Here is a 13624-nt window from a genome sequence, read left to right as displayed (position 1 = left end):
AAAGACCCACAGTGACCCCAATTCCATGCCCAAATGATACCCCCCCCAAAAGGGTTTTTTTTCCTCCTGAGAAAGCCTGTTCCACTGAGCAACTGCTCTGTCAGGAACGTCTTCCAGATGTTTAACCGAAAATTCTTTTGAATTAATTTCATCCCATTGGTTCTGGTCCAACCCTCTGGGGCAAAAGAAAACAACTCTGCTCCATCCTCTATGTGACAGCCCTTCAAGTACTTTAAGATGGCTATCATAACACCTCTTTGTCATCTTCACTCCAGGCTAAACAGCTCCCTCAGCCTTCTCTCATATGTCTTGGTTTCCAAACCCCTCACCATTTTCATTTCCCTCCTCTGGACATGCTCCAGTTTGTCTCCATCCTTGTACTTAGCTTGTAGTAACTTACTGTTCTTGGCTCTGCTAAGTTGAAAGCCTGTTAGCTATATATTATGTCATTATAAAAATGCATAGCATCTCTACCAATAGATGGTGCTCTACTCTTTTTTTCCTACTATGTTTTATCAGGTGATTTTTATCTTCTTAATAATAATTCAGAACTATTTGTACTACTACTGAAGTTTGCAGTCATTAAGAGTGCTGTCCTAAACAGAGTCAGTTGGAGTCACAGGATTGCACTGAAGGTATTTTCTAATTCAAGGTCAAACTATACATCAATGGGAAAGCCTCTGATTCTTTACAAAATGAAATGTACCCTTGACCGAGCTGCAAATTTGATTAGTTTCATCACAAGGGGGAGGGAGTCTGTTCCCCCTGCAAGACCACCTTTGTGATTTCTAGGACTGCCAGCCTCCTGATGGGACCTCTCCCCCACTCCAGATTACACATCATCTCCTGGTGTCAGAGATAAGTTCCCTGGAGAAAATGGTTGCTTAGAAGGTGAACTGTGTGGCATTATACCCCACTGAAGTCCTCCCCCTCCTCCAACTCTGCCCTTTGCAGGCTCCACCCTCAAAGTCTCCAGGTTTCTCCTAACCCAAAGCTGGCAACCCTAGTGATTGCTCCCCAGACTACATTAAGGTCGCTGAGGTTACATTTTATTTTTAAAAAGAGATACTGATCACAGGTCCCTTGCATCAACTAGGCCTTTAGTTTGGGGGGAAACATTATCTCTGGGTAGACAATTCAGCTCCTGTGTTAAACCTCCAAAATAAAATGAATGAATGAAAGTTACATTCAGGTGAACATGTCTTATACTGAGTCATGTTTTAGTCCATCTGCCTTGGACCTGTGAGTAGCAACCGAAGCTTCTTAGAGTCCCAGAATACATCTTTCCTAATTTTGCTACCTGAGATCCTTTCAATGGGGATTCAACCTGGAACTTTCAACATATGTTCAACCACAGAGCTGCGGCCCTTCTGATATGGCTCGTAGGGTCTAAATAATATGCCACAGAGAAAAATCAAATGTAATTAGCATGATGAGGTCTATTCACAACCAAAGAGTGAAAGTGGGCCTTTTAATAGCAAGAAGGAGGCATGAGAGAGAGAGAGATTATGCTCCTCCCCCTCAATTTGTTATGTCACTTTTAAGAATTTTACTTCTAGCCCAGGTCCAATGTCTCAGGTGAGCTGAGCTGAAATGTATGGATAATTGAGAAGTATGAGGGATGGAGGGATGGATTCGAATTTCACTCTTCTTGTCTATGTATATATCATAAAAACTTGGCTTCTCTATGATTTCGATGTGAAGGGGATAGATATGTATATAATCCTCTCACGTTATATCAAACAATTGGGAGCTCCCAAGGACATGCAGGAGGCACCTTGCAGCTACAGAGATTAGTTCACCCTTAGGACTGTCGGCTCCAGGTTGGGTAATTCCTGGAAATTTGGCAGTGGAGTCTTGAGAGAGCAAGGTTTTGAAAATAAAGCAAACTCATCTCAGCAAGGTATAATGCCATGAAGTCCACCATCCAAAGCAGCTATTTTATCCAGGACAACTAACCTCTGTCCTAGCTTGGAGAGCAGTTGTCATTCCAGGTGATCTTCCTCCCCTGGAGGAAATGACTGCTTTGGAGGGTAGAGTCTATAGCATTGTACCCATCTGAGGTCCCCCCTCCTCCCAGACTCCACTCCCCAAATCTCTCAGAATTTCCTAACCTAGAGTTGGCAACCCAATCTTTTTCCCACTCAACAGCTAACCTTTACCTGCCTCTCTGTCTAAAGCTGTCCCTCTTTCCACACTCCAGATGTCTGTACATATGACAACTGTGGCCCAGATGTGTGGTGCTGGTCTACTTGTAACAACAGCACAGAGAATGACAGGCCAAGATCCCCCAATGAGATTTGTGTTCACTACACTACACTGGCTCTTCCATCAGACCAGAAGATAAAGAAAATGTCCCTTGTATCACATAAAATCTATGTAGCTGGCACACTGCAAATTAAAATGTCTCACAACAGGGTTAGGAAAAGTAGTTCTTCTGAACTGGAGTATATTATATTGCTTTGAAAACAACTTTTTTATTTCTATACTTCTGGATTTAGCTTATATATCAATTGTAGATCTAATCCAGTTTTCTCAGGACTTCAGTTTGCACTTGAAAAAGAAACTCCTAATATATGTTCCAAATCCAGATAATAGCTAAGCTCCAAGGCCATGATCAACAACCCATTCTATTTGACTGAACTCAGAACCATGCCAACTTGTCACAGGCCTACCAATTTTTCCTTAATTTTTTTTGTTCTTACTGAATGCAAAGTTCTACTCTTTTGTTCTCTTTGAATGTTTACTGAAGGTCACAGCTGCTGCACACAGGCAGCTAAACTTCATCAGATCAGATATCCCATCACAGTTTGTAGCCACTGATAGCCCCATCCTCTATGAAAGTGGTCCCCAACCCCCGGTCCGTGGATCAGTCGGTACCGATCCACGGCTCCTCCTCCCCGGCTGCTGCCTCGGGGGCTGCCCTGCCACTCTACCGCCGGCTCACCTTTGGTGCTCTCTGGTGGCCGCCATGGCTGGGGCTCCCCCTTGGCGTGGCACTGGGCAGCTGCTGCTGGCAGCATCCCCCAAGCGGGCGGTGGGAAGTCAGGGGCACTGGCGGGAAAGCAAGTAGAGCAGGGGCTCGGGCGGCGACGATGTCCCTTGGCAAAAGACTCCCCCCCCCCCCGGGCCTCAGTAAAATTGTCATGCATTGATTGGTCCCCGGTGATAAAAAGGTTGGGGACCACTGCTCTATGGATTTGTCCGTTACCCTTTTAAAGCTTCCCAAGTTGGCAGCTTTGCTGGAGTAATCAAGGCACCCTGTGTCATCTTCAAAGCCTTTAACCCAGTCTTGCATACTAAGCTGCAGCTCCTCACTTTCAAAACTGTAATAGCCCAATAACACATCTAGCCCAATTTCTAGATAACCAGCCCTCTCCAATAGCTGTACAAAGATTTTTTTTGAAAAGTGTTGTTAATATGCATTCAAGCGGAGAACACAATGAAATGCTAGCAGCTTTTCCAATGACCAGCACAAAGACCCTAATCTAAAACAATCTGCATTATTTTGAGTTCAAAGGAACCTGTGTGCAATTACATTACTCAGAGCAGGTTATCACCTTCTTGTGGCTCTGTGCTTTTATTAGCGGCACACCAGGCAGCTTTTCCAGGCAATGATGTGGAAACTATACCTGATGGATTTTTGCATGTCAGGAAGCTGTTAAAAGCAAAAGGCTAGCTATCCAGTTAGATGGGAAGTCTATTCAATACATGTGAAATGGATTTTTGAAATACTAAATATTCAAAATGGATTTTTTATATTTTTGAAGGTTCGGGAGGATCGGTGTGGATATTCCGGATTACTTCCATATCTCTTCTTACAAACCATGCAGTCCTTTATGCAAGTGCAGTCACTCACAGGACCATTGTTGATGACCATTGAAGCTGGAATAGGCAGATCTCAGCAGTTCTGACTTGACCAAAAGCTGGTCGCCATTTCTTTGCAGCCAAGATCAGTATTTGCATAAAAAACCAAAGCAACCATATAGACTTGGCAAAATATATACAAATAACAGCAGTGTGTTGGTGTTTTGTTCTAGTATTTGATCAGAAGACTGTGCCAAGGTTCATTTGTGGCATTTTTAAAAACACAAAACCCCAGCACAGTAAGCAGAATTGTTTGATGAGAATGAAAGGTTAGAGAAATAGATTCTGTTTGAATTTCTGAGGTCTTCATGGTCTTATGAACTGAGAAATTGACAGATCTAAAGTGTTCTGATCAGCAGACTGGTGTGACTCGCCTTCTTAGAAAAGTGACATTCCAGTCTTATGAAAGCAGGTAGCACTCCTATGCACATTTAACTTGGGAATAAATATGCATACAAGTTACAAGTATAGTCCATGTACTCTTGATTTTTCTTCATATATGTATTGAATAATTCAATGCATATACAGCTGAGCTTGTGATTTTACATTTACCCAAGTCCTGGTCCAAAGTTTCACTTGTAAAATGCACATGTGTTGTATCCTTGCTGACAAACAGATATATGCACGTACATGCAGGATATAAGTGTGTTTATTGCAAAATGTAAACAGGGCTTCAGAGAATGGGAAAGGGTGACTTTCTATATAATTACAGATTTTTGCTAAAATGCTCCCGCCATTACCATTCAGGGGATATTTATCAGTACATACCCAATTTGATTGTAAATATATTATTTATCATTTGAGCTAGTGAAACCAGGGTATATTCTGAAATTGAGGTCTAGATTGATTTGTCAGCGAAGTTCTTGGCCTTTAGCAGTAGCCTTCAAAATGTCCAGAACTCAAGACCCACTGAGCATGAGGTTCATAAAGATGGTCCATTGAGATTGGTTGGTGGGTTCTGACAGGGAAACTACTAGATCAGGTGATTTGAAGCCTCAACCATAGGCCTGGTGGAATACTTCTGTCTTACAAGCCCTGTGGAATTACCTGAGAAACCACAGAGCTTTGATGTCAGTTGGCAGAACATTCAACCAGGCCCAGGCCTGGTGGTTGAGGCCAGACTGACCTCTGGTTGAGGCCAATCTGAACTCTTTAGGGCTGGGGTTCCTCAGAAGATTCTTCTGGATCAATCTTAATGTTCTCTGGGAGACATAGTGGGAAAGATGGTCCCATAGATATGAAGTCCTAGACCATTTAGGACTTTAAAGGGAGCTAGGACCTTAAACTTGATCTGGTCTTCAATCTGGAGTCAATGCAGCTGGGTAAAGACAGGTCATATATGAGGCCTCCAACAGGTCCTGGTAAGTAACTATGCAGCCACATTCTGGACCAGTTGAAGTTTCCACATCAGTCTCAAGGACAGCTCTATGTACAGCATAGATTGTAGTTATCACTACCTCCACTAGCATTAAGTTTTACAGTTTAATTACTTGTTGAATAAAGACGTTTCCTTTGGTCTGTCCAGAACCAACTTCCCAATAACGTCATTGTGTGCCCTCAGGTTCTGGAAGGAAGAAAGGCTCCGTCTAGTCATTTCCTCTACCCCTTCCTCTACCCCAAGCGCATTTTATAAACCTTTACCGTGCCTCCCTTTAGCCATCTTTTTTCTAGACTGAAAAGTCCCAGACTCACAGGCTGCTGGTTCTGTAGTTTCCTCTCTGCCTTTTGTTTCTCCATCCAGAGCAAAGGTCCGTGTATGTGATATCTTCTCTTTTCTATGAAAGCGGAAGAGGAAAGAAGCTGCTGCTGTGGTAGCTTTAAGAGGAAGGAGAAGAAAGTAATTATAGCAGCATGGAAGGAGAGGTCAGGAGCATCAAGCATGACTGGGCTGTCCTGAGTGATCTTTTGCCAGTCTGTAGTTTATTATGCTAGATGCCTAGAGTGTATAGAGAAATTCCTATGATTTTTCTTCTTTGATTACTTTTTCCCCATAGCCATACCATTAGTTATCTAATTATCTTTCCAACATTGGGGGTGGGCAGGAATTAGGTCCTGGATCATAAGCTGTATTTCCCATTTCTAGTATTGAAATCAATTACATGGTCTATGACTGCAATTTTTGGTATGGTGTGACAAAATGAATTTCCTCAAAAATGGGGCCTGTGTTTGACAAGAGTTCCCCAAATCTATTTATACACATATGTGAGTGAAATAGATTGACACCTGGTAGCAGTCATCCAGAAGTTCATGACCTTCTAAAAAAATTCTCTCAATTGATACTAAAGTTTCTGAATCACTTATCTAGCTATTTCAAACTCTGCATTAATAATGGATAATTGCTTAAAACACTGTAACTTCCACCTGATTAATAAGTGAGGATAGCATCTTGTATGCATCACTTATCCCTATGACAGTTAAATTTACAGGAGGGAGGGCAGTCTGGTGTAAACCAATCTTGTCAGATCTCAGAAAGGCAGACCTCCAGAGAAAGTTAATGGCAAACCACCTCTGCATTTCAGTTGTCTTGAAGAGCCCCTTGCTGGGACTACCATAAATTAGCTGTGAGTTTATAGCAGTTTACACCCACACACACAAAGGGGGGATTTCCTGGAGACATTTTCTCCTAATTTTCTTTTGGGAAATGGGGTGAAGGATCACAAATAGATCCTGATTTCAAGTTACTTTTGTACAAAGTGTTTTTGGAAGGGAGGGTAAAAGCCAGATTTAGATTATTTCAAATGGATACTCATGAATTCATATGATTTTTACATTGAAATGAAATAAAACCACCTTCATTGTGTAGACCATGTCTTAGACTATAGGCAGCACCACAAAAGTCATGCATCCACAGCATTGTGGTGCCACAGTGGGGCAAAAACATGATTAAAATATACAGATTCTCATGATTTTTGCACTGGGACACCCCAAACTCACCATATTTTCACTTCTTCTATCGATAGCCACAGTATGCACCACAAAAATCACACATCCGCACCTTTGTAGCAATGCTACGGGGCAAAAACATGATTCCAAAGCATAGATCCTCATGAATCCTCAGGGGTTTTGCATCCAGTCACCTCAATCTCACTCTAAGATTAGCTATTCTATCAATATTCACAGCATAAACCACAAAAATCAAGGATCCAAACCTTCACCATGGAGCAAAAACATGATTCTAAAAGTCAGATCCTCATGGATCCTTGAGGGTTTTGCATCCATTCACCCCAAATTTACCATAGAATCACTTCTATTGATAGCCACAGCTTACACCACAAAAATAACAGATCCACACCTTTGTGGCGATGCTGCAGGGTAAAAACATGGTTCCAAAGGTTGGATCCTCATCTCCAGTCACCCAAAACTCTCCATAAGATCATCTATTATATCAATAGTTACAGCAGTGGTCCCCGATCCCCGATCCCCGGTCCCGATCCGTGGATCAGTCAGTACCGGGCCGTGGCACTTCCTCGTCCTCCTCCCTGGCTGCTGCCTCAGCTGCTGCCCTGCCAGTCTGCCACCGTTCACCTTTGGTGCTCTCCAGCGGCCACCATGGCAGAGGCTCCCCCTCGGTGTAGCACTGCTGGCAGCGCCTCCTAGTGGGCAGTGGGAAGTCAGGGGCGCCGGCGGGAAAGCAAGTGGAGCAGGGGTTCAGGCGGTGGCATACCTCAGCAAAGGACTACCCCCTCCCCGGGCCTCAGAAAAATTGTCAAGCGTTGACCGCCCCCCCCCCTGATAAAAAGGTTGGGGACCACTGAGTTACAGCATACACCACAAAAATCACAGAACCATGCCTTTTTTCGCAATGATCCCAAAACATGGTTCCAAAAGTCACATCTTCATGGATCCTGAAGGTTTTTGTATCCAGTCACCTCTCCATGATACACACTGTGCTCTTGGAAATTATTAAGATGTCAGGCTATGTTTACCAGGGTACATAAATTGTGGAACCTTGGACACTGCCTAGAAAAAGTCTGTCTGTCTGGGACCCATAAAGGCAGAAAAAAGAGGACACCTTCCAAACTGCTAGGCTGCCACCATTGTCCACACCTGGTTCCAGGAGGAGGAGCCATGGCATTTGCATCCTTAAAGGTAAAGGTAAAGGTATCCCCTGTGCAAGCACCGAGTCATGTCTGACCCTTGGGGTGACGCCCTCCAGCGTTTTCTTGGCAGACTCAATACGGGGTGGTTTGCCAGTGCCTTCCTCAGTCATTACCGTTTACCCCCCAGCAAGCTGGGTACTCATTTTACCGACCTCGGAAGGATGGAAGGCTGAGTCAACCTTGAGCCGGATGCTGGGATTGAACTCCCAGCCTCATGGGCAAAGCTGTTAGACGGCTGCCTTACCACTCTGCGCCACAAGAGGCTCTTGCATCCCTAGCAGCATGGTAAAGGAGGTGGGAAAGAAAGCAAGGGTACTTTCCTTTGAAACCAAAAGAATCTTACAAACATGGATGATTGTAACAATAAGCGTGAAGACAAGAAAGCAGCCAAGGAGGGTAACTCAGCTACACAATGGCTATGGCAGTCTAATCACTATACTGCCATTTTAGAGATGATTCTTATGTCTTTGGAGTGACTACAAGGGAATAATGGCCTGCACCATTTCTTCCCGAACACCTCCCAGTGGCAACTAAAGGGGAGGCCATCAAGTGGCTGAAAGGGTGGGACAACAGGGAGATCTTACAAGGTCATTCAGCTTACTCATTAAAGAGGTTTAATATCTATTGTGCTGTCTTTCTCTGTGGAACTTAGAACAATATACGTGGTTCTTCCTTCCCCCATTTTATCCTCACAATAATTCTCTAAAATAGGTTAGACTGAGCAACTGTATGCAAGATAAGAAAATAAGAAGATCCATGCTGGATCAGACCAATCACCCTGCTGAAAAATCTATGCAAAATACAGGCATAGTCTTGAGAGCAAGGCAACAGTTAATACAACAAAACAAGTTTTAAATGGTAACATGGCTCAAATAGAAAAAGTACTGAATCTTCAATGAGCTAATCTCCCAGTAAGTATCTAGGTTAGTCCTACATCAAATGTCAAAACCAAAGTTACCAGCCAATGGTTCCACGCTACAGTTCAAAGGGCAAGTCAGAAGACGAAGGAGTTTTAAATGACTGAGTATAATCCTTGCAAAGATTGGCCAGAGTATGATATAGGATGAAGTAGGGTCTGATCAAAAGATAAAAGCAGGAAGCTTAAGTGATGTAGCAAAGCAGGGCTTGATCAAATGGCAGAAAAAGCAACTTACTAGGATTTCTCTGACAAAGCTGTAGAAACAAATAAGAACTTATATCCAATTAGGCTTCAGTAGGCAAAATGGCTGCAGCAGTTACCTTTCTGAAGGCAGTTCTCATTTCATACCAATGTTTCATCTATTTTATGTGATCTTTTCATTTTCAATTTTTATTTCTGCTCAAGAACAAAAACAAAACGTTGCCAGAATAAGCATAATGGCTTCCACAAAGAATCATGCAAAATATTATCTCTGCTCAGACAAAGTTGCATATCATTTATCAGGCCCTGATGACTTGCAATGAGTGCAAGTGCTGCCATTTCCCTCAGTGCTGATGCTGAAACGCCTCCCTGTCAGGTTTTCCTGCAGAGACAATGGCCCTTCCTGCTCTCAAAGTTTACTCTCAATGTTGACAATGATTGGCGTGCAGCAGCTTACTGCAATGGCTGTGTGACAACTCTACATAGAACCCTTTTCTTCGAAGTTTTCCCCTGTGTTCTAGGAGCAAATTCCTGCACCACATCTTACAATTAGAAGAATTTGGGGTTGCTTGGTGTGAAGTTTTCTCTCAGTGTGATTCATTGGAGTGGGGCAAAAGAACCCTAATTTGGCTGTTTGGCTATCAGATTGGGGGCTGGAAATGTCACTTTACATAAAGCTCCCAATTGATCCAAATCATGCTGAGCATGTTCATGTTAACACGAAGGCAGCTCTTCCCTCAAGCTCTTTTGTATACTCTTGAGTAGCCATTATTGCCAAGTGCCACCCCTTGCTAGGCTGCCTCCCTTGCCATCCTGATCTCTCATCTTGCTGCCTGGCTGTGCAGCAATATTGTGACTCTTTGTGGATGAGAGAGTGACCCCAGGCAGGGGAGTAAGCCCAGGATCCTCCATAATATGGCCAGGTTGTGCTTTGGTGGACTATAACTAGGAGGAAGGACCACTGCCAGCCAGGTGACTTCAGGGTTAGTTTGGTCCTCCCTTTTAAAATATCTAGGGACTAGGGTTGTGTGTGTGGAAGGGAGATATTCAGACTATCAGCTGTCAGAAGTGGCTCACTTGTTTGGTGCTCTCTTATTCTTTTACATTTTAAAAGGTTTTTCACTTTCTATGAGAGTAAACCTGGGCAGAGTCTGCACTTACTTTGTTTATTCCATTGTCAATCCTGTTGAATTCAGATTGATTTGAACTCAGGTCTTCCTCTCCCCCCCCATTGAAACAGGAAAGTGTTCTGCACGTGGTTAGGGTAGTTCAGAAGGGGGGGGGGAGCCAAGCCTCTTTCTTTCTTTTCTTGAAGGGGAGGAGGAGAGGAGCCAAGCAGGGAGCCTCTTTCTTTTCTTGGAGGGGGGGGGGGGGAGAGGATCGAAAAAGGCAGAGAAGGGAGAAAAAATCTAGGACCAACAGAAGTTGAGAGAAATTAGGGGCTTCTCCTTTAAGGCAAGATTGTCACATGACCAGGTGTGGCCTATCAGAGGTTCTCTACCATGGAGCTTGCTTTCCCAATCCAGATTTGAAAAATATTGAAAAAAATAAAAGCACTCTAAGATATTGTACAATAAAGGTAGAGTCACTCCGGATCAATCCTTCTTGCTGCAGAAGGAAAATTTAAATCGCCCCAAATCCAAACGGAAATCGCATTCTGTGTAGAGGGCAGGGACTGAATCAACCTAGGATTGGAATAAAAGCTCCATGCAGTTTACACTCTGCTCTCCAAGGCTTCAGAGGCCAGGTCTACTCTCATTGAAAACAGTGGCCCTTTAAAATGTAAAAGGACGGTTTTGGGTTATTTTGCTCATTTGTCATAATAAACAGTATCTGTGACTGCTGTTTCTGGATTTTGCTTGGATCAGTGCATCTGCCTGCAGCTTTTTACCAGGATATTCCCCAGTGTGATTAAAAGAATTTATAGAAAACGAATATTCTTTAAATTCTGTAAGATGTTTTTAGTGACTGTATGAAAGGAAATTTACTGATGAACAGTGAAATTCAGTTTCTGGGATAATTGCCACATTCCTCTATCCTAGTCTCAGAAATATGTGAGAAACGAAATAATTGTAAATATTCCTGGAATTATAATTCTTTTACAAGAAGCTCTAGATACTAATTGTTCCAAAGTTAGGCAGCTAAACATGACTTAAGTCTGCTTGCTTTCTGTATTAATCACCTCTGACTGCATATTGTGTCTCTCTCTATTGTGAATAAATTAATACAATGCAATGTCCTGTTTTATAATCCTTGCCTAGAACTGGTGCTTCCAAATGTTCTATTAATTAACTATAAATGATAAACTATAAAATCTCTGCTGAGCAATATGGTGTCAAAGATCATGTTCCTTTGCTATTATTATATGCATAGTTGTGGAAAATAAACCCCAGATATATCACACCCATATCTTTTCTTCAAGTGTCCTAGTTCTCTTCACTTCCTGTTTCATTATGACTTTCTCTGACAGCCAAAACAGGAAGATGATCTGCCAAAAAAGTGGGGAAAGATCTAGACAGCTCTTTCCAAACAGCCCCTAAACATGCAATTTCCTTTGCTCAAAAACATCTTTTGATAACCCAAATGTAAACCTGGGTTGGGGGATTACTACAAACTGGAAACTGTTAGTTGAAATCCCGGTGTATATGTTCTCACTATCTGCCATACCAGCAAGACGTATTCTCAAATGCATTTTATTTATTTTGCAGATTTCTAGCCAGCTTCTCAACCAAAAGATTTTTTCCAATAGAAACATCATCAAATGGGACTTAATACAGGAGTGAAGAAGTTGTGTGTGTGAATGTTCCTTTATCCCTGAATGTGTGTGTGTTTCTGCTTGTTTGGGAGTTTGCATGTGCCTTGGGCTAGATGACTGGGAAAGCAGACTATGCTTAGATGATGCAATTACTAGGGATGTAATTCCTGTAACTTGTCCTAGGCTGCTCTTTATGCAAAAATTTCTGAGAATCAGGTTGTCTCAGATTATGTGCAAACATAATGTGCAACAACCTGATTCTGGAAGGAGTGTGGAGCCAGGTGCAGAAGACAGGCAGTGGAGGTGGCGGCTGAGAAGGGCTGATACTACCACCACCACCACCTCCATCGCCTGTCTCCAACATCTGGCCCTGCACTCCTGACAGTGTGCCTAGTCTTGGAAGACAGATGGTGGAGGCGATGGCAGCAGCACAGCAAGCAGGGCTCAGTTGCAGGCCTGGCCAGCCGCTGCCTCTGCTGCTCAGTTTCCAAAGCCGTAGGAGGAATGGGTGGCCAAGCCTGGTGCTGAGCACACTGTGCCACTGCTACCCCTGCCTCTGCCTCCCATATTCCGAGGCTAGGCCTGTCCCAGCCCCTGGCTCTTTCATCCTAGTGGTGGTGGTGGCACAGTGAGCAGGACTCGGCACCAGGCTTGGCCAGCCACTACCACACCCATGAAGGCATCCTGGCAGCCAACCGCCACCGCTGCTGGTGGTCATTTTCTGCAGCTGGCTTGAAGAGCCCCGCTCGTGCTGCCACTGCCCATCTTCACATCTACCGGCGCACTCCCTGGGGTGGGACAATGGATGTTTTGTGTATAGTCATTTCTGTTTCAGGGGATGCACCAGTAGATGTGTTTCCACATCAAAAAAAATTATGCTACTGTCTTATGTGTGTTCTGCATATGTACACACCTCTGTGTCTGTGTAATATGCTTGTGTGAGGCTGGGATAGAACTTGAATCTATAACCCCAAAATGACAATATTTAGGACCCCACTTTGGAAATGGCTGCAAAGTCCCTAACTCCATTCAATTGGTTTTATAGTACTGATTTACTATATTTTATACTTTCTCGACATGACAGAATCAATGAAAACGAATGAAAAATCACAAAATTCAAAAAACAGTGGAGGAATATTTTTTTATCATCTTAGCCAGATTGCTGCAGATCTGAAAGTTACTGTGCTACAAAAATAGTTATTTAACATGAAAGTGCTGAATTGAAACCCATCAATTAGCTAAACTGCCCCTTACCCTTACTTAAACATAGACTTGGGTTCCCTTACTTGCCAAAATTCCTTACATTTCCTTACTCACTATAATATAATTACTCACTTTAACAACTCAAACTTTAATTGTCTCTTCATAACACTGTTAATACACCATAAGAATGGATATCAATTCTTTTTCTTATGCTTCTTCTTCAATAGTTTATTATTCTTAATTACATACAAAGCCACTTTCTGGCCCAACTCTTCCCTTTCTCCCACTCCCTTCAGTAATTTTCCCTGTAAAAATGTGATTTCCAGGGCCCCATGCTTCCAGGGACCCCACATTTCCAGGGGCCCCACAAGGTGCCTTCCCCCCATGGACTTGGGCTGCAGCTTCTCTCCTTCCTCCTTTTCCCTCTTAAAGGACACTGGGAGTGACACCCCTTTCCACTGTGGTGAGTGCCTCTGTCCCCAGTCTGGCTCCTCACATCACACTTCTACTCTGCTAGAGCCCCACGAATCCTTAAACTAGCTCTGGTGCTATGGGCCCCGCAAAACATTAAACCACTCC

General features: G+C 43.3%; 1 long non-coding RNA gene across 1 annotated transcript in view; it reads right to left on the bottom strand.

Moving 5' to 3' along the window:
• Positions 1 to 13624, bottom strand: part of LOC143835987 (uncharacterized) — a 34045-nt gene that overhangs the window by 18288 nt on the left and 2133 nt on the right. Inside the window, exon 2 of the long non-coding RNA XR_013230435.1 lies at positions 5560 to 5682. This is a non-coding gene — a long non-coding RNA (uncharacterized LOC143835987). The remainder of the gene's footprint in view (positions 1 to 5559; positions 5683 to 13624) is intronic.

The sequence above is a fragment of the Paroedura picta genome, chromosome 4 (genome assembly GCF_049243985.1).
Source record: "Paroedura picta isolate Pp20150507F chromosome 4, Ppicta_v3.0, whole genome shotgun sequence".
Classification (NCBI taxonomy): Eukaryota; Metazoa; Chordata; class Lepidosauria; order Squamata; family Gekkonidae; genus Paroedura; species Paroedura picta.
This window is presented reverse-complemented; position numbering and strand designations above follow the sequence as displayed.